A 22,727-nucleotide genomic window follows, 5' to 3' on the forward strand; every position below is an offset into this window, starting at 1 on the left:
ATCCTTAAATATTATACATATGATCAATATTCAAGTTTTATTGGGATCAACATGAACATTTAAGAAGGATGGCAGATTAAAATTACTGTGGCTTGATTCCCTGAATTACTACAGAATTAAATAGTTGTCATAAATGTTACCCTGTATGGCTGACCTTAGGTTCGCCATGTTTGACACTGCTACGTCTCCTTGGCTAGAAAAGCCTTCTACTGGGTTTCCATATGACGTAGGTTCTAGTCTGTCTCATTCGCACACTACAGCGCTTAGGCCTGTGAGTTGCCCCATCTCGTGATGAATCTGCGCCCTTTGTGGCATGCGGTCCTGGACGACAGGGTTCTTTTCACAATTCCTGTAGTCTGCCTGTTTCGGCCATATATTTAAATGAGAGCGCAATGCTCGTTAACTCACAACATGTTTATCGAATGTCATCAGCATGGACAATGGCTTACGCAAAACGCCTGAGGTTGTCGTACTTCGTACTTAAAGATTATTATTAGAAGCATGACTTAAATTGCCCTTGTTCAAACTTCTGTTGCACATGACCTTACGAAAACACTTAACTCGTCGTATTCCGACACGTGGGAGAATATGCTTAAAGGTAATTGGTAATGTATGAATAGTAAACACCCCTTCAAATCAAGACCACTAACTCAGTTTTTTTTTTTTTTCTTTGCCGTTATTTCACCTCTCCGCGCCTCATGTGGGATATTTACAATAGCTTCAAACCTTTTTAAACGTGGAAATAAAATGAAAGTTTTTATATACACAAGGGATATGACTTGTAGTTGTAGTTAACAACAGCCATAATAAAAGGTAAAACGAAACGCAAAGAAAGCACATTTAAAAAAATATAAAACATAATGCTGAAACACTGATATTTCAAAGAAGCACTTTCCTGGCACAAGAACTGGGATCTGCCCTGGGAGAGGGAGTCTGTTACTGAAGGGGAAAATGTTGGCCGGTGACGAGGGTTGGAACGGAGGACTGGTGCATACTACCGACGGGTCGATGGGATGGGAGTGGTTGTTGGGACAGAAGAGGGTTGGAGTCGAGGGGGATATTTGTGAGGCTAATATTTGACGTCGAAAGTTTGCCGGACACGACGTCCCCGTATTTCTTTCTACCGGGGTGGGGGTAAAAAGTCGTGTGACTAGGGCCTCCCGTCGGGTAGACCGTTCATTTGGTGCAAGTCTTTAGATTTGACGCTACTTCAGCGACTTGCGCGTCGATCGGGATGAAATGATGATTAGGACAACACAACACCCAGTCCCTAAGCAGAGAAAATCTCCGACCCAGCCACGAAGCGAACCCGGGCCTTTAGGATTGACATTCTGTCGCGCTGACCACTCAGCTACCGGGGAAGGACGGGGGTGTGCCAGCAAGTGCCAACGGGCCATAAAGACATGGTCGACGGCCGCTGAAACACATGTGCTGACACTCCCGCAGATATGCTTTTGTCCTGTGTATGTAAGGCAGATCACTACGTGTGTTGAAGTTGATGGTACTACCTTTGACTAGTCGGAAACGTACATTGCGTCCGCCTCGAGCTACGGCCACGTGACGCGTCGAGTACTTCCATATATCGGAGGAATACCGCGTTGCAAATGGGGTTTCCCTCTATAAATTGTGAAATACTGGCCTGTCCTACTCTTGCAGCATGAAGGTGGGGCCTCAAGTGCCATTGGATATTCAAGGGCCATTGAACAGCATATCGTAAATTACATTCGTGTACACATTTCTATTCCTCCAATTACATAGCCATCTATGGCGTAACGAATACAACCCTTCAGTCAAACCATATGTAGATTTTGCTCTAGAATCGTAATCTACAATAAAAATCGGGGGTTCCCACGGAAGATTTCAAAGTTGCTCTCCGCCACTGATGTACGGGGCGGGGTGGCGCGCCGAGTGTGGTACCGTTGTATGTATCCCTCCGAGAGAAATAGGATACAATTTGTTTTGATCATATGTGAAGTTTTAGAGTTATTTCAACGTCTGCAGTTAAAATAAACACCCTGTGGGTTGTATATCAGCCGTCTGTCTCATAAGCTACTCTTATTTTTCTCAGAATTTCGATCATCTTCCACCATTTTACATTGTTGAACGCTCTTCTGAGGTCGACAAATCCTACGAAGGTGCCTTGCTTTCTCTTATGCTTCCGTTCCATTATTAATCGCCGGCCAGAGTGGCCGAGCGTTTCTAGGCGCTACAGTCTGCAACCGCGCGACCGCTACGGTCGCAGGTTCGAATCCGGCCTCGGGCATGGATGTGTGTGATGTTCTTAGGCTAGTTAGGTTTAAGTAGTTCTAAGTTCTAGGGGACTGATGACCTCAGCGGTTAAGTCCCATAGTGCTCAGAGCCATTTGAACCATTTTGAACCATTATCAATCGCAACGTCAGAACTGCCTGACTGGTTCTTTCCGAAAGTCAGACTGATCCTCAGTTTTCTTTCCCACTCATGGTATTATTTAGTGGTGTTTCTGATTATAGGAACCATCGTATCACTTGGTAACATCAAGAACTCTTACAAAAATATTGCTATAACGTACGCGAAACATCATAACCAGTTTTACTCTTCATCGGAAATGACGTGGTGTATTACACTCATCTGGAAGGCCCCACTCCATTTTCAAATCTGGCCTCCATGGCTGGCGGTTGATTCTTCAGTTTCCCTTCCCCCGTCTGTACGGTAGGAAGCTCTAAACTAAGGTTTATAGTGTCACTGGGTACGTCCCGCTGCCGTGTCGTGTCAGTGAGGAATTTCCCCTGGGGTCTTCCAGCGGCATTCCACAGCTTGTACCGTAACTTCTTGTGGTCGGGTTCATCGCTGGCGTTACTGTCCAAGAACTTAACATGAGTAGGACACCTTAACGAACTCATATAATTAGCCGCATTACACGCTGAACATTGTTAACGCGCTTCAAAGTTGATCACTGCTTTTTGGGTGATGTGACGCAGGCTTCCACAATTATTTTAAGAGCTAATATCTCCCTGTCTCCGTGTCTTTTATGTTTAGCTTATTCATCACAATTTGGCTCGTAATTCTGTTTTTCATCACCCTTCTCGGATGCCTTAACGTATGTGCCGCAACATTTACCTATCTTCTGGTAGTGCAATCACATACCTTACCTTTACTAACCAAATCTTTCGTAATTGTCTGTCAACTTCTAAACTATTCACTGCTGGACGTCTTAGCTGATCCCCATTCGCCCCTGATTCTCTGTCACCGTTGATCTTAGCTATTACGTCGGAGTTCTACATCATCAAGCCACTTACTCGTCCTTCAAAGTTTAAAGTTTTTGTCTCGTTTTTCACCGGTAAACTGCAGTCGTAAATAGTAAGAAAGACTTTTTCTGTTATGTTTGCGATCTGTCACCGAGAAGACTCACAACTTTGACATGTCTGCATCTACATCACGATGACGTATTGAAAAGTAGACTCCGAATTTTTTATGTCAAAGGTCTTAAAGCGTTTTCAAGTAAAACAAACGTTAGTAACATCTCACGTCTTTATTCTTGTTGTCTACGTATTTATTTTTCAACAACCCTGGCGACGAACACATTTATCGCAACGAGAGATCAGTTTCTGAAGCTAAAATCTTCTGGGTTGTCAGGCCACGTCATTTTCCTTCAAACAGTCAACATTTCGGCCCCTCTGCTGGGTCCTCTTCAGGATCTTGTGATGCCCACAGTAGACTGAGTGCGGTACACTAGCGACCATTTTTTTGATACTGTCACTGTAAAATGTTTGACGTTCTTGACGGAGACAAAACCTCATGTCTGCTTGCAACGCTTCATCACTATCAAAGTTAAGTCCTCGAAGGTGTTCTTTAAATTTTTGAAACAGACGAAAATTGGATGGGGCCAAGTTGGAACAGTATAGAGGATGATCGATGGGAGTGAAACCAAGGCTTCGGATCGTTACAGACCTCGCTGCGGTCGTGTGTGATCTGGTATTGTCATGATGAAGGAGAGAGTGCTCCATGTGTTGACAAACTCCATTACAACACGCTGTTTCTCGCGCAACTACGTACTTAAGTTACACATCGCCATGTTACACGCTACAATTTGGAGCCCTCTAGCAGCAGAGGACACCGAATATGTGGACATTTAGAGTGATATGTAGAATGTTAATGATCCTTTTATTTAAGAAGCCTTAAAAGTTTCCGCATAGAAAATTCGGAGGCATTACTTTCCAGCACTCCGTCATACATCACTACTCTGCTATTCTCACTTTAGTTTTTTGACACCCAAGTCGCCAAAGTGGTGTCAACTCGAAAGACTTGCACCAGGCGAACGGTCTACCAGACGGGAGGTCCTAGCCACACGGCATTTCCACTGTACTGTTTGGCAGAGATTTCACAGAACCTCTTTCGCACTTTTGCTCGACCTTTACACTTCCGAATAGCATCCGGGAAAAGTGAACAGCTAAATCTGTACGTCCGAGCTCCGATTTCTGGTATTTTATTACGACATTATTTCTCTCTTTGTAGGTGGAAGTCAATCAATTATCTTAGGAGGAGAAAGCCTGTGACTGAAATTTTGTGAAAATATCTCGCCGCAACTTAAAACGCCTTCGTTTAAATGATTGCCTTGCCAGTTCACTTACCATATCCGCGACACTCTCTTCCCTGTCTCTCGACGATACGAAACGAGCTCCCTACTTTGAGCTTTATCGATGTCCGCTGTCTGTCCTATGTGGTGAGTATCCCGTATCGCGCAACAGTACAAGTACTCTGAGCATATGGAAGTATTCAGGTTGCCATACCGACTCATTTGAAAAAATTCTAAGAAAATGTAGATCATACACGAAATGAGCCAAGTGCTCTTCGATGCACTTGAAAACAGAACTCTCGAAATTATTCCTGTCGTAAATAAACGGTTTAATGGTGAATTTGGAGAAAACTTGCGTCAGGATTCAAAATTATTCAATTGCAAAACTCTCCTCGACTGTCTTAATGTATAAGATCGCATTATTATTCAACAGCCTGTGGGTCTTACGAGGACAGATTGCAATAGGTAGAGAAAATCCAACGGACGGCATGGCGTTACAATTTTCGGTTACTAAGCGCGACAGCTTTCAGCAGGTGACGAGAAAACTTTTACGGTGCCTTACCAGTAGTAGTTCATCTGCAATGGGTTGTGACGTAACAATGAGGCTAAGAAAAATCGTTTCGAAGACAAAGGAAGAATAACTTTCCCCTAGTCTGCTCATTTGTCCTGAGATCATGTAAGTGTGTATCGGAATATTCTCGTTATGTGTTGGAGCCATTTGTTTGTGCACTCTTCCAAATCTTCCAAAAGACTGCTTTTTCTTCAAGTCATTTCCGTGAATTAAAGTTTCGGAACTGACTTCTAATACACAATAAAGATCTAACAAACTTTTTCTAATCTTTTAATTTTATCTTTACTATATACGAGTGTTGAAAATAATAATTTAATATCACTGTCCCGGTAGTGGAAACGCGTAGTGGAAACCCCTCAGAGAACGCAATAATTGCTCAACGCAGAGGGTGGCTTTCCGAAGTCATTAGGGAGTGGACGGTTCCGTAATAAAGTTAATAGGAAATTTCCAGCCGTTTCCTTCCTTCCTTCCTTGTCAGAGTTTAATGGACCGCGTGTAACGAGGTCGCCATAGCCGGCGGATTAAACAGAAAATCGTCCGTGACTATCTGATCGAACGTTGGCAAAAAACATTTCGGTTCCGCTGAGGTTCGCTGAAAGTTGTCTTCATAACGAGAACCACTGATGAGGAAGTAACTCGCGAAAACGATACAGTAAGACAGTGCTTCATTCATCCCTAATGAACTACAAAAGGAGGATCAGCAATAAGAAGAGACTGCTCCACAATGTCGCAGTTACTGAGAGGCGTTTAGGTGTGTCAAATGAATCATTTTGTAAAATCTGGGTAAAATCACTACAAAAGCTGGACATGTCGCACACACTCCCTGCCCCATACACACTATGTGATCAACAGTATCCGGACACCCCCCAAAACATACATTCTTCATATTAGGTGCATTGTACTGCCACCTACTGCCAGGTATTCCATATCAGTGACCTCAGTAGACATCGTGAGAGAGCAGAATGCGGAACTCATGGACTTCGAACACGGTCAGGTGATTGCGTGTCACTTGTGCCATACGTCTCTACACGACATTTTCACACTCCTAAACATCACTAGGTCCAATGTTTCCGATGTGATAGTGAAGTGGAAACGTGAAGGGACACGTATAGCACAAAGGTGTACAGGCCGACCTCGTCTGTTGACTGACAGAGACTGCCGATAGTTGAAGAGGATCGTAATGTGTAATAGGCAGACATCTATCCAGACCATCACACAGGAATTCAAAACTGCATCACGACCCACTGGAAGTATTATGACAGGAAGAAGGTGAGAAAACGTGGATTTCGTTGTCGAGCGGCTGCTCGTAAGCCATACATCACGCCGGTAAATGGCACACGACTCCTCGCTTGGTGTAAGGAGCGTAAACATTAGACGATTGAACAGTGGAAAAACGTTGTGCGGAGTGACGAATCACGGTACGCAGTGTGGCGATTCGATGACAACGTTTGGGTATGGCGAATGCCTGGTGAACGTCATCTGCCAGCCTGAGTAGTGCCAACAGTAAAACTCGGAGGCGGTAGTGTTATGGTGTGGTCGTGTTTTTCATGGAGGGGGCTTGCACCCCTTGTTATTCTGCGTGGCACTATCACAGCACAGGCCTACATTGATGTATAAAGCACTTTTTTGCTTCCCACTATTGAAGAGTAATTCGGGGCTGGCGACTGCATCTTTCAGCTCGATCGAGCACCTGTTCAAACTGCACGGTCTGTGGTGGAGTGGTTACACGACAATAACATACCTGTAATGTCAAAACTAGACATAATTGTCTGAATGGGAATTCCGCGATCGTTCATTAATAAAATATGGCGTTTCAGTCTTCGATCGCTATACTTTATTTTCAATTGCCGGTTTCGGGCAAGCTGCCCATCTTCAGATCTGTTAGACAAAGTTAAAAATGTAATTAATAAAAGAGATACAGTTAGTGATAGAAACATCTTAGTTTACAAAAAAAATTTTGGAACGTATTAAATGCCAACATACCATATATTGTAGTTACAGAGTAACTTGTCCGTACGGACAACTATGTCCAGTTTTGATGTACCGAAGTACGCAAGGGTAAAGATAAATAACAGCAGTATCTCAGCCTCAAAAGTTAAGAAGAGAGCAGAACAGTCATGGATAAGACAGGAGATCAAATCGGGGTACATCGAGAAAGACAAACTCAATAAGCTTGCGTACGATTTACATATGAAGTTAGGTAACCTATTGTCGCCACTGCAGTTTAGACAAATTGAATATGAGATTGAAGCAAGAATCCAGGTACATAGGGACGAAATCATAAAGAGACACAATAAGAAAATTACTAATCTGTGTAGAGCAATTGCAAAGGCAGAGAGGGAAACAGATAAAATACAGTATGTACATACGTTTTATGACAGAACCGTTAACCTAACAGATATTGTCTTTTCTAATGAAGAGCAGAAGCTTTTGGATAAGGGGCTTAAGCATAATCCGCGAACGAACGTGCAAGATCGAGACATCAAGAGAATGATCGCAGAAGTTAAGGTAGCATGTAGGGACGCTAAGTTAACTAAATTCCAGGAAACATGTATCGCCATCAAAGCCAAAGAGGCAATTGAATGTCAGAAAACTTTTCATAACGGCAAATGTAGTGAGATGAGGTTAGTGAAAGAAATTAACTTAAAACTGGATTCTAACAACGCAATCGTGATTAAGTCAGATAAAGGCAGTACCTCAGTGGTGATTTACGAAAAGGACTATATAGATAAGACAATGCGGTTTTTTCAGGAAAATGGAATTAAAGAGGTAAAAAAAGATTTAACTAAGAAGTTTCAGACAGATATAAAGGCAAGGATAGAAGCAATACAATTTTTATTCACTCCAAATGAAAAAGCTAGATTAGTAAAGATGAATCCAAGAACACCAGAAGCAAGGGCGCAAATAAAATTGCACAAAGAGAACAAACCAATGCGTGTTATTTATAATGGGAAGGAAGCCGTCAATGAGCTCTTGAATAGGGCTTTGTACCGTAAGTTAAAACCTGCGTATAAATACGAGCAAGTTTACAACGTAAAAAATAGTGTGTGTTTCGCGAACGAAGTGAAGGACATTGTAATCCCAGAGGATGCAGTCCTAGCCTCATTGGACGTCGTGAACCTCTACACTAATATACCAATACCAGAAACTTTGCAAATTATAAGGAAAAACCTGATAAAAATAGGTCAATGAGCATGGTTGAAATCGTCGAACTCGTGGATATGCTAGAGTTCACATTGAGTTTTAATAGTTTTATCTTTAACGATAAAGTTTTTATTGAAGATGAAGGTTTAGCTATGGGAAACAGTCTATCAGGCATTTTAGCTGAAATTTTTATGAATGACTTTGAGAGCAAAGTTTTTAGCTCTTTTCCAGAAATTAAGGAGAAATTAATTTATTACAGACGGTATGTTGACAACACTATTTTATTATTCAAAGGGAAAAAAGAAGACGTAGAGGAAATGACTAAAGTTTTAAACGAACAGCATCCAAAAATTCAATTCACACTAGAAATGGAAAACAATGGGGCGATTAACTATTTAGATTTGACCGTCGGAAAGGAGGGAGGCAGGCACGTTTTCTGCGTCTATAGAAAAGACACTTGCTCCGACAACATCATAGTAGCGACGTCGCACCACCCGGCACAGCATAAAAGAGCGTACTTTCATGCAATGTGCAACAGAGCCCTCAGATTGCCATTAAAGGAAGCTGAGTTGCAGAAAGAACTAGGTATTACTAAGCAAGTAGCAGCAACTAATGGATACAGGACACAAGATGTTACACGTATGTTTAACAAGATCAAAAACAAATCCGCGGGTATCAGTAGCGATTCTAGGAAAATTAAAGTTAAGAAGTTTGTCACCCTGACATACAAAGGGCGTGTGTCGGAAAGAATTGCTAAATGCTTTCCAAAAAACATCGCAGTGGCATTTCAGAATGAAGGGCAAATGGCACATAGACTAAGACTTAAACCAGCAACGACAAAACAAATGAAATACAATAATTCCGGAGTATAAAAGATTAAATGTGCTGAATGTGACAGTTATTATATAGGTCAAACAGGGCGGAATTTTGAAATTCGATACAGGGAACATTGCAGTCATAGCAATCGAACAGCATTTGGAACACATGTAAAAGAGAACAGACATGAAGTGAGTAATATAAATGAACAAATGAAGGTGCTACATAAAGCTCCAAAAAGTCTCTATCTCAACGTGCTCGAAGAGATTGAAATATACGCTCATCAAAGAAAAACCCCAGGCCTACTACTTAATGAGCAAAGTGATTTTATGCACAGGAATTATTATGAGATTTTTAAAGACCTGTTTTAGACTTACTCTTGAAAGCAACAGCACGCCCCAGTAAGAAACAACTGCAGCGGAACGGCCATCAGCGTACTGGCGGCGAGGTGAATTGGGCGCGGCGGAAGAGGACTCGGCGTGGCGTTGTATACGTTCTGACGTAGGGAAATCCACTCCACCACCAATCAAAACAAAGAAGAGGAAACGCACATTTTCGAAACAATATCTACATTTTAATTATATTTTGTGTTTTCTTTATAAAGAAATTTTAAATTAGTGTAAATTTTTCGTTTCATGGACCACTCAAGAAAGATTATTCATATGTTATTGCCTTAAAAATTGTTTTATTAAAAAGAATATTCGCCATTAATATATACGGTGAAATAATAACAGACGCACAATTGTTATAGGTAGAGGGCAATTTTTACTGTTACCAATCAGGTTACTCTTAAAAACTGCGATATAAGGTTTTAACAGATTGAAATTTACTTTACTTATGACAGCGAACCGAGTGTACTGTACGGACAAGTTTCTCTGTAACTACAATATATGGTATGTTGGCATTTAATACGTTCCAAAATTTCTTTTTGTAAACTAAGATGTTTCTATCACTAACTGTATCTCTTTTATTACTTACATTTTTAACTTTGTCTAACAGATCTGAAGATGGGCAGCCAGCCCGAAACCGGTAATTGAAAATAAAGTATAGCGATCGAAGACTGAAACGCCATATTTTATACGTGTAATGGACTGTCCTGCACAGAGTCCTGACCTGAATCCTACAGAACACCTTTGGGATGTTTTGGTACGCCGACCTCGTGCCAGGCCTCATCGACCGACATCGATACCTCTCCTCTGTGCAACACTCCGTGAAGAATGGGCTGCCGTTCCCCAAGAAACCTTCCAGCAGCTGATTGAACGTATAGCGACAGTGGAAGCTGTCATAAAGGATAAGGGTGGGGCAATATCATATTGAATTTCAGAATTACCGATGAATGGCGCCACGAACTTATGAGTCATTTTCAGCCAGGTGTCCGGATACTTTTGATCACATAGTGTAGCTGTATTTTTAGCAACAGAAAAAAGTACTCAGTGCATTTCTTTAGCTTTCCAGGCAGCTTTAAACGCTACATAAAGTGTCGGAATATTGCGCACATGCTTAATAGTATATAAATGGCGTATTGTGAAGAGATACTATCATATGTATCCGCACAGCAACTTATCTATGGTATGCAAATATTTTACCTTACTGTGAAACAGAGTATTTCGTCTTATTTTTAACGTATGTTGATTGCATGTAACTGAAAGTAGTCACATGGAAAGTGTAAAATGTAAAATATATACACAATCTAGGCTGAATATTACGAAAAAGTCTAAAAATGAAACCCCGAGATTGAAGACGTCGCTGTCCACAAACTTTGAATGTTGTAGGAAGAAAAGAACGCTACTACGACACTTTGCATTTTCGGAATTTGGTGACATAGTATTACAGTAATCGGCGCAGTTTCATCCATGAAAAAAAAAGACTTATCTATGAGTATGCGTGCAGAGGGACTTGAAGTAGAACTACCACATAAAATTAATGGAGGGTTAGGCAAATGCCAAACCGATTCATTGGAAGAATCCACACGAAATGTAATCCTTGAAAAAAAAGTAGTAGTTTGCAAAACACTCGTTTGACCTATACTTGAAAATTGTTCTTCAGTCTGAGATCCGCATCAGATAGGATTAATAGAGCAAATAGAGGAGATCAAAAGAAGAACAATACGTTTCGTTGCAGGTTCATTTAACATGCGCGGATGCATCCCACGGATGTTCATTCTAAGGCGCTGCAGTCATGGACTGTGCAGCTGGTCCCGGCGGAGGTTCGAGTCCTCCCTCGGGTATGGGTGTGTGTGTGTTTGTCCTTAGGATAATTTAGGTTAAGTAGTGTGTAAGCTTAGGGACTGATGACCTTAGCGGTTAAGTCCCGTAAGATTTCACACACATTTTGATGTTCAGTCAACTCTACTGGAGCGACGCTGTTGGAGAGGCGTTCTGGATCCCGATCCAGACACACTGGGATGTAATGGCTTTGAAACAGAGGGTGACACGCGTAAAGCTGCAATACTAAACACCTTTTTCCAAAGCTGTTTCACAGAGGAAGACCGCACTGCAGTTCCATCTCTAAATCCTCGCACGAACGAAAAAAATGGCTGACATCGAAATAAGTGTCTAAGGAATAGAGAAGCAACTGAAATCACTCAACAGAGTAAAGTCCACTGGGCCTGGCGGGATACCAGTTCGATTCTACACAGAGTAGGCGAAAGAATTTGCCCCCCTGCTAACAGCCGTGTACCGCAAGTCTCTAGAGGAACGGAAGGTTCCAAATGATTGGAAAAGAGCACAGGTAGTTTCAGTTTTCAAGAAGGGTCGTCGAGCAGATGCGCTAAACTATAGGCCTATATCTCTGACGTCGATCTGTTGTAGAATTTTAGAACATGTTTTTTGCTCGCGTATCATGTCATTTCTGGAAACCCAGAATCTACTCTGTAGGAAGTAACATGGACTCCGGAAACAGCGATCGTGTGAGACGCAACTCGCTTTATTTGTTCATGAGACCAAGAAAATATTAGGTAGAGGCTCCCAGGTAGATGCCATTTTCCTTGACTATAGGAAGACGTTCGATACAGTTCCGCACTGTCGCCTGATAAACAAAGTAAGAACCTACGGAATATCAGACCAGCTGTGTGGCTGAATTGAAGAGTTTTTAGCAAACAGAACACAGCATGTTGTTATCAATGGAGAGACGTCTACAGACGTTAAAGTAACCTCTGGCGTGCCACAGAGGAGTGTTATGGGACCATTACTTTTCACAATATATATTAATGACGTAGTAGATAGTGTCGGAAGTTCCATGCGGCTTTTCGCAGATGATGCTGTAGTATACAGAGAAGTTGCAGCGTTAGAAAATTGCAGCAAAATGCAGGAAGATCTGCAGCGGATAGGCACTTGGTGCAGGGAGTGGCAACTGACCCTTAACGTAGACAAATGTAAGGTACTGCGAATACATAGAAACAAGGATCCTTTATTGTATGATTATACGATAGCGGAACAAACACTGGTAGCAGTTACTTCTGTAAAACATCTGGGAGTATACATACGGAACGATTTGAAGTGGAATGATCATATAAAATTAATTGTTGGTAAGGCGGGTGCCAGGTTGACATTCATAGGGAGAGTCCCTAGAAAATGTAGTCCATCAACAAAGGAGGTGGCTTATAAAACACTCGTTCGACCTATACTTGAGTATTGCTCATCAGTGTGCGATCCGTACCAGGTCGAGTTGACAGCGGAGATAGAGAAGATCCAAAGAAGAGGGGTGCGTTTCGTCACAGGGTTATTTGGTCAGCGTAATAGCGTTACGGAGATGTTTAGCAAACTCAAGTGGCAGACTCTGCAAGAGAGGCGCTTTTCATCGCGGTGTAGCTTGCTGTCACAGGTTTCGAGAGGGTGCATTTCTGGATGAGGTATCGAATATATTGCTTCCCCCTACTTATACCTCCCGAGGAGATCACGAATGTAAAATTAGAGAGGTTCGAGCGCGCACGGAGGCTTTACGGCAGTCGTTCTTCGCGCGAACCTTACTCGACTGGAGCAGGAATGGGAGGTAATAACAGTGGCACGTAAAATGCCCTCCACCACACACCGTTGGGTGGCTTGCGGAGTATAAATGTAGATGTAGATGTAGATATGGTCTGCTGTCTGCTGTTAAAATTACGAAAGCGTACGTTCCTAGAAGAGTCAATCAATACATTGCTTTTCTCTACATACACTGATGAGCCAGAACGTTATGACTACTAACGAACAGCCGGTACGTCCATCTTTGGCCTGGACAATAGCGACGACGCGTCGTGGCACGGAAGCAATGAGGTATTGGTATATCGATGGAGGGAGTTGGTATCACATCTGAACACACAGATCATCTAACTCCTGTCAAGTCCGGGGTGGGGGTGGGGGTCATGAGGTCTGACACCACGTTAAATCACGTTCCAAATGTCTTCGATCGGGTCCATCTCTAGCCAGTTGGGGGGTCAGCACATCAATTGGAACTCCCCACTGTGTTCCTCGAACCACTCCAACACTCTCCTGGCCTTGTGACAAGGCACATTATCTTGTTGAAAGAAGCCACTGTCACCGGGAACGTAATTGTCATGAAGGGGCATACGTGGTCTGCAAACAGTTTACGACACTCCTTCGCCGTCATGGAGCCTTGCACGAGCTCCATTCCACTGGACTCTTGGATACACACGTGAATGTTCTTCAGAGTATAATGGAGGCGACGGCAACTTGTGTCCGTCCCGGGCGTACAGGTGTCAAGGATCTGTTCCCCTGGAAGACGACAGATTCGCGCTCTCCCATCGGCGTGATGAAGAAGATGTCGGGATTCGTCAGACGATGCAACGCTGCGCCACTGCGCCAACGTTCATGCTGTTGATCACGTGCCAATTTCAGTCGTAGCTGTCGATGTCGTGTGTTAACATTCGCACTCCGGCCGCTGTGGCCGAGCGGCTCTAGGCGTTTCAGTCCGGAACCGCGCTGCTGCTAGGGTCGCAGGTTCGAATCCTGCCTCGGGCATGGATGTGTGTGATGTCCGTAAGTTAGTTAGGGTTAAGTAGTTCTAAGTGTAGGGGAATGATGGCCTCAGATGTTAAGACCCATAGTGCTTAGAGCCATTTTAACATTCGCACACGCTCGGGTCGTCGGCTGTGGAGGCCCATCGCTAGGAGCGTTCGGCGCACTGTGTGTTCACACTTCTATTCTGCCCACCAATAAAGTCTTATATTTGTTCCACTACAGTTCGCTGCCTGCCCTGTTTTGGCAGTCTGCCCATCCTACGACGTACGACATCTGTAATTAGGGGTGGCCGCCCAACCCCTGACCACTGGACGTGGTTTCACCTTGGTTTCGCCACACGAAGACAATCACCACAGCACTCCTCGAACACCCGGCAAGTCGTGCAGTTTCCGAAATGCTCTTGCCGAGTCTCCGGACCATTACCGTCTGGCGACGGTCAAACTCAGATAGATAGCGCTTCTCCATTCTACACACGTTCACTGATACTGCATGCACCGTACGTGTGTCAGACTAGCAGTCAGTCTTCGCCAGGTGACGTTGCTATCACCTGGTCGGGTTTATACCGATAGTAGGTTCCGGCTGATCAGTGTACATCTCAAGTACCAGGAGGATAGGATTGGAAAAAATTGCAAATTTGTGGTAAGGACTATGGGAGCAAACTGTTGAGGTCATCGGTCCCTAAGCTGACACACTACTTAATCTAAATTACACTAACTTACGGTAAGGACAACACACACACCCATGCGCGAGGGAGGACTCGAACCTCCGATGGGGGGAGCCGCGCGAACCGTGACAAGACGCCCTAGACCGCACGGCTACCCCGCGCGGCGATAGAATTGGACTGGAGCCCACACGAAGTCTTGTTGGCAATCGTTTTTTCCGCAAATCCTACGCGACTGGAGCAGGGAAAGGGAGCCATGACACTGGTACATGGGGTATCCTCCATCTCTCTCTCTCTCTCTCTCTCTCTCTCTCTCTCTCTCTCTCTCAAACACACACACACACACACACACACACACACACACACACACACACACACACACACACACACATGGGCGCAAAATGACGATCTTAAGGAGTAATTCAAGTGGAGTTGCTGCTGTGGTCCACAAAACTAATTTCCAACATCTCCCAATATGGCACTGTTCGACTATTTTGTTAGGCTTTTTTATTAAATACAACGTATAAAAAAATCAGAGATCATTCGTTGGGAGTCTGGTGCATCTTTTTTGTGTGTGTATGTCTTAGCCTGCAATTACTGATGCGTTCTTAAGAATAAATTTAGTTATTTTTGTTCCCACCTTATCACATATCAAGTGTGGTCTTTAAGTTTCATTATTAACAACTTCGCGCCCGACGGTATTTTAAGTTGCCTAACACACCACAGTGCTCTTTGTGTATTGGACCGTACTAGGTACATCAACAAATCAATAACGTTCTCCTAACATACACTGCTGGAAAAAATAGTATACCCTTTTGGAGGTTTTCTTCTTAGTCAAGATTTATTTTTGCATTAATACATATGGAGTACATGAAATGATTACATTTACATATCAACAGCACAAGCTGTTCTGAGGTACCAGGTATTGACCCATGCTGAAATACCCATGTTAGAGCAAAGTGTAGCCTTAATGGTCGGCAAAGCAGGGGCTGACTCGAGTCCAGTACTAAAGGAATACTGTCCTAGGATACGTTACGTCACGCCTGCTCTATCTGTTCACGTAGTTCTGTAAGAGTTGTTGGTTGACGAGTCGCACGAGTCACTTCTCGTCCCATCATATCCGACATGTGCTCGATTGGAGACATGTCCGGAGATTATGGTGCCCAAGGAAGTTGCTGCACGAGTTGTAGAGAGCGTTGAGTTTCGCGGGCAGTGTGTGTGGGCGAGCATTATACTGTTGAAACAACATATCATCTTCCTGTTACAAGTACGGTAGAAGAACGGGTCTAACAACATTCTACTCGTACTGACCGCTGGTTAGTGCCCCCTCCACAAACACAAAATGTGAACGAGAGTTGTTGCCTATCGCACCCCAGACCATAAGGCCTGGCTGGCTCTGAGCACTATGGGACTTAACTTCTGAGGTCATCAGTCCCCTAGAACTGAGAACTAATTAAACATATCTAACCTAAGGACATCACACACATCCATACCCGAGGCAGGATTCGAACCTGCGACCCTAGCGGGCGCGCGGTTCTACACTGAAGCGCCTAGAACCGCTCGGCCACTTCGGCATAAGGCCTGGGACGGGGCCAGTGTGTCATAGACGAATTTCACTCTACGAGGCAGTGCTCAACAGGTCTACGTCGTACGCGCAAACTACCGTTACTTTCGTGCAGGCGGAATGTGCCTTCATCGCAGAAGACCATGGCGCGCCTTTCCATCTTCCAAGCGATCGCCTGACGGCACCACTGGAGCCGTGCTCGTCGATTCTGTAGTGTGGGGGCAAGGCGGGCTAGAGGATTGCGTGCCTGTAGTTCCACTGCTAATAACCGATTCGCAACAGTTCGTGTTGGCACGTCTGCGCTCACAAGCACTCTTATCTGTGCTGCGGTGGCTGTACGATCTACCACTGCTGCCCTTAGAATACTGTAACCTCCCAACAGTAAAAATATGGATTGACATTCAGTGTAACCCCCCAATAGTTTATTATTCCGTAACCTCACAATGATAACGTGAATAACCTCCCAATAAAAAATGTGAGTACCGAGCGAGGTGGCAAAGTGGTTAGACACTGGACTCATATTCCGGAGGACGACGGTTCAATCCCGCGTCCGGCCATCCTGATTTAGGTTTTCCGTGATTTCCCTAAATCGCTCCAGGCAATTGCCGGGATGGTTCCTTTCAAAGGGCACGGCCGATTTCCTTCCCCGTCCTTCCCTAATCCGATGAGACCGATAACCTCGCTGTTTGGTCTCCTTCCCCAAAACCAACCAACCAAAAAATGTGACTCATATATAACCTTTCAATAATTAACTGACTGTGAATCTAAACTGGTAAATTTGGACGTCAGCAGTGCTGCGTCATGGCCCTGAAAGATCATTCTGAATAAATTGAAAATTCTTACCTCAATGAAGTTGCCGGATAACGCGTATATATCTGCTCCTATAAGAAATTTTTCTGGCACAGCCCAGTGAAATGCTGGCCGCTAGATTTGTCATGCATAAACAACTGATTTTTCCTTACGTTAATCGGGATGACCATGGATTGCAGAAATTAGTAAATTCTTTAAATTCAGATGAATGATTGTCAAAAAGTTAATTTTATAAAAAAGATTATTATTAGAAGATTTTTTTAAACATTTACGTGGGACTTGATATAACAATAGTACAAATTTAGTTATAACAAATTACATATGCGCGCGGCTGCTTTTACCTTATACTACATCGCTCAGGCACAACCGGCCTAACCGTCCGACTGCGAGCTCCCACCACTACTGCCGGCCCTGCTCTTACTGCAGCCGACACTGTTCTTTGGTCTGCGATTCTCTTACAGCTTACATATCGCAAGCAGCGCGTGAACATTACATCGAAATTACATCTGCTCGAGTGCTCTAGCAATAAATTCCTTATTCGTGGACCTCTTACAATACGATTCTGGCGGGCGTCTGTGCTGCGTGGACGTCCCGAATTTCGTCTGTGGGTGTGGGATGTTCACGTGACCACTGGCAAGCATCGTTCCATTGGATCAAAATAGACTTAGTCTTTCCAGGTGGATTGATTCTTCTTGCCGGCACTGTAGTTGATGTAATTACAAACTTCATATAATAAACATCTCGGAGAAATCCGTCTGACGTAAACAACTATTGATACGAATCTAAAACGTTCGAGTTTTAATTGTACAGCTTAAGCAATTTGTTTGAAGTAGCCTAAGCAATAGTGGGCTCTTTTAGCGAAACAAGTTCTAGTTTTGTAGTGTTAGGTTAATCACACAAATATCAACCTGCTCTTAATCGATTACGAGTAACTGATTGCCTGCAATTATGTGGCTGCATATCTGATCTATCGTGATCCGGTAAGTTTGATCAAATGGACTTACCGTACCACACTAATATCTTAATATCAATTTTGATTTCTGCACGCTGCATACATTATGACATTTACGAAAATAATTCATATTTACAATGTAATGTCGGCGTAAAATGTCTACGAAAGTTCTGTTTAAGAGAAATTCTCGTGACCCTTGGGTAGAAAATGGAAAAATTTTGCTCAGCCACGTTCTAAGTAGAAGGGACTTCTTTTACGTGGGACGCAATTTTCATTCCTCGCTCCTTTTGATACACGCTTTGTTGGCACTCACGCACTAAATTAGAAAGTCTCCAGGACGCGTGGCTAACTTGCTTTGACAGCCTAATGGGAGACGCCGCAGCCGGGAACGACTTCCGGCCCGCGATTTTGCTGTAATTGAGAGAGACAACCGAAGGAAAAGTTTTCCCCCTTGCGTCGGCTCTCCGTGAAAAACTGTTACCGTAAAAGACAACACAACTCATTCATGACACGCCGTGGCAAATTCTGTTCTGACGTAAGTGTTTCCAAGAATTTCCTGCAGTAGGGCACATCTGAGGGAGCAATCCTCTTCGTTTAATGAAATGGCATTCTTTTTGCAGACGCGTACATTTCCAGGAAAATAATGGCGGATATTTCCGCATATCTGAAATAGAGCAAACTCATATTTTATTACTCCATCTCGCAAGAGACGGTTTTGACGTTTCTTCTAATAAACATGACTCTGAATAAAAAATACCTCGTTTTTGACAGAAATATCAGGATTTTCGATGTTGTTGTTGTTGTTGTGGTCTTCAGTCCTGAGACTGGTTTGATGCAGCTCTCCATGCTACTCTATCCTGTGCAAGCTTCTTCATCTCCGAGTAGCTACTGCAGCCTACATCCTTCTGAATCTGTTCAGTGTATTCATCTCTTGGTCTCCCTCTACGATTTCTCCCCTCCACGCTGCCCTCCAGTACTAAATTGGTGATCCCTTGATGCCTCAGAACATGTCCTACCAACCGATCCCTTCTTCTAGTTAAGTTGTGCCACAAACTCCTCTTCTCCCCAATTCTCTCCAATGAACCTTAATGAAGCTTCACGGGTTGAGAAGGCATGTGGTATTATTTGTCAAAATACTGTAGATTCTTGGAAACAGAGCAGATGGTTCAAATGGCTCTGAGCACTATGGGACTTAACATCTGGGGTAATCAGTCCCCTAGAACTGAGAACTACTTAAACTTAACTAACTTAAGGACATCACACACATCCATGGCCGATTCAGGATTCGAACCTGCGACCGTAGCAGTCGCGCGGTTCCGGACGGAAGCGCCTAGAACCGCTCGGCCACTGCGGCCGGCTCGTTTCAAATTGTATCACGCGGATGGACGTGTACCGGTTTGGAGACGACCTCACGAATCTATGGATCCTGCATGTCAGCACGGGACTTTTCAAGCTGGTGAAGGCTCTGTAATGATGTGCGAGTGTTATGGGACCTCTGATACGTCTAGATACGACTCTGATAGGTGATACTAAGCATCCTATCTGATTACCTGCATCCATTCATGGCCTCTGTGCATTCCGACGGACTTGGGCAACTCCAGCAAAACAGTGCGACACCTCACACGGCCAGAACTACAGAGTGACTCCAGGAATACTCTTCTGAGTTTAAACACTTCTGCTGGCCACTAATCTCCCTAGATATAAACATTATTGAGCATATGTGGGATGCCTTGCAAAGTGCTGTTCAGAAAAGATCGCCACCCCCTCGTGCCCTTACGGATTTATGGACATCCCTGCATGATTTATGGTGTCAGTTTCCTCCACCACTACTTCAAGCATTAGTAGAATAGATGCCACATCGTGTTGCGGTACTTCTGCGTGCTCGCGGGAGCCCTACACGATATTAGGCAGGTATACCAGTGTCTTTGGCTCTTCAGTGAATTTACCCTTTGACCCATGTTTTGGGAGTCCACCTAATGTAGGTGCACGTCTAGGTCGATGCACTGTGCGAGCACGGTGACCGACCGAACATCATTCAGGTTCGAATTATTGGCATATTATGCACCTGCCGTGTTATCAGAAATGGAAATGAGCGTTTTTCGTCATTGGCCGGTAGGGCCCTTGCGGGGCTGGTCCGGCAGCCTTGGTGCAGGTCTTATTACATCTGACGCCACATTGGGCGACCTACGCGTCGGTTGGGGATGAAATGATGATGAAGACAGCACAACACCCAGTCCCTGAAAGGAGAAAATCTCCGACCGGGAATCGAACCCGGGCTCGTAGGACGGCAATCCGTCATGCTGACCACTCAACTATCGGGGCGGACAACTGAAAACGATCTTCTGGCATCAGGATTATGATAACTTGTGCCCCTAACACCATGACACCGCCAAGCACGGCTAAATCGGTTTCGTACAAAGGTTGACAGGAGAGTGGTATGGGGCTCTGCTGTCTTTACTGATGAGATTAGGTTCTGTGTGCGATTGATGGAACGGTGCAGACCTGATGAACTGCATATTGCAGAATACATTCGCCCACGACACAGGGACCCTATCCTAGGCTCCATGTTGGTGGAGGAGGGGGGGGGGGGGGTGATCATTTTCGGCTAGCGGTCAGATCTACTGTTTCTGCAGGGTAAAGTAATCATTGCCCGCTATGTTGCACAGGCTGGTATCCCCGTTATAATGTCATTTCTTCGATAGGAAGGTGATGTGCTTTCTCAGAAGGATGATGCAAGTCCACATAAGCCTGTGAGTATTCATGCCCTGGGCAGCAAGATCACCAGATGAGTCAAGAACTGAACACGTATTGGACATGCTGAAACTGTAGCTTTAACGACGGCCTGCAGAAACATTCCCGAATTGCAATAAAAGGCACAGTATGCTTGGGCAATTAATCGCAGGATGAAATTCGTCACCTTTATGATCGTCTGCCTGGGATAGTACACCCCTGAATTGCCTCCATAGGGCTATACTGTGTATTGATGCTACAGTTCCGGTATGCTTTACTGTAACATACGATTTTTACTTAGTCTGAATCTGTTATCGGATTTTCATACAGTGATGAACTACATGTCACTTCATTTGTCAATAAAATGGCCTTGTTCTTCAGGGTGTTGCATGTTTTTCCGTCATTGTATTTACGTATCTTTATAATGGCAACGAGAATGGCGAGAATTTCCATCGGCTAGGCAACTCCCGAGCTATTCATCTGGCCTCACAAATAACCTGTCAACTCATGTTGGGACCGAAAGGGCTGCGCTTCGCACACAAAAAGTGTCCAATAATTAACTAAGCCGCTTACGTCAATTCAGTGCGACCCAGTTATTGATCGCTGTCGTTGACTTGTTTGTGATGTTCAGCGCAGCGTTTTGGTAATAAAGCAGGAGAATAATGTACACAGCTGCCTCGGGAGAGATTATTACGTCGGACAAGTTACACGCAGCAACAACTACACGGATCTGGCTTTTAATCTGCTACTAAAATAGCTTTTGAGTGGGATCCTTTTATCATTGGCCGCCTCTTCAAACTCGAAGCTGCTCGCGGCTAGTTGCATTGTTTTTGGTGCAGATAAGTCGTACATTGTGAAACAATCGTAAGAGACTAGTGTCTGGAAAGTTGCATAACCGTACATTGTGAAACAATCGTAAGAGACTATTGTCCGGAAAATTGCATAAACTGGGAAGGATCATCAGAAATGAATGAAATTTAGTCCAGATAAGACATAAAGTAATACACGTACTTATTTTATCTTCAGTAATATTAAATTTCACATTATTCATAATTAAACTAAACTCCGTGGAACAGGCCTTGGAAGGCCCAACGGTACCGGACTGCCGCCGTGTCATCCTCAGCCCACAGGCGTCACTGCATGCGGATGGAGGGGCATGTGGTCAGCACACCGCTCTCCCGGCCGTATGTCAGTTTACGAGACCGGAGCCGCTACTTCTCAATCAAGTAGCTCCTCAGTTTGCCTCACAAAGGCTGAGTGCACCCCGCTTCCTAACAGCGCTCGGCAGACAGGATGGTCACCCATCCAAGTGCGAGCCCAGCCCGACAGCGCTTAACTTCGGTGATCTGACGGGAACCGGTGTTACCACTGCGGCAGGGCCGTTGGACATTATCCATAATTACGTGTGCTGATTCCAAGGGATCATTCATTTTTAACAACGTCAGAAGGCACAGACAGTGGTGAAGATCTTGCCGCTGTACTAAATTTTCGAAATTTATCGGCAATTGCAGTATCTTTCTGACATTATCTGCAGTAGGTATGAAGATATTACCTATTACTGACACAGAAAAATTTGTGCCAGGCCTTTACTCGAACACGGATTTCCCGTTTTGTCGCGAGCAGTCGCCCTAGCCAGTTCGGCCATTGTAGAAAGCAAGCCATGTGGAAGTTTGGGTCGGTGATTGAAAGATGATCGGATAGGCAAAACGTCTGCACGATATCTCAGCGTCTTGGTCAGCGGACTAGAACTGGCTGTCTTCTCTAAAATATATATATATATATATATATATATGCCGAGTGAAAGGATCAATGATGAACTTCAACGGATGTCCGCCCCGACCGAAAGCAAAGAACAAAAACGAACAAAATTGAAGAAGAAGAAGGTGAAGAAGAAGAAAAAGAAGAAAAGGGGTTGTGGTGACCGCTCTCGAGAAGCGGGAATCAATTTTTCGAGTCCCGGTCTGGCAA

The 22,727-nt window shown here is 44.1% G+C and overlaps 1 pseudogene; it reads right to left on the bottom strand.

Annotated features, from left to right (window-relative positions):
* Nucleotides 1-22,028: 22,028 nt before the first annotated feature.
* On the bottom strand, nucleotides 22,029-22,146 carry LOC126238007 (5S ribosomal RNA; annotated as a pseudogene).
* Between the last annotated feature and the right edge of the window lie 581 nt (nucleotides 22,147-22,727).

This window comes from Schistocerca nitens, chromosome 2, assembly GCF_023898315.1.
Source record: "Schistocerca nitens isolate TAMUIC-IGC-003100 chromosome 2, iqSchNite1.1, whole genome shotgun sequence".
NCBI classification, from domain to species: Eukaryota; Metazoa; Arthropoda; class Insecta; order Orthoptera; family Acrididae; genus Schistocerca; species Schistocerca nitens.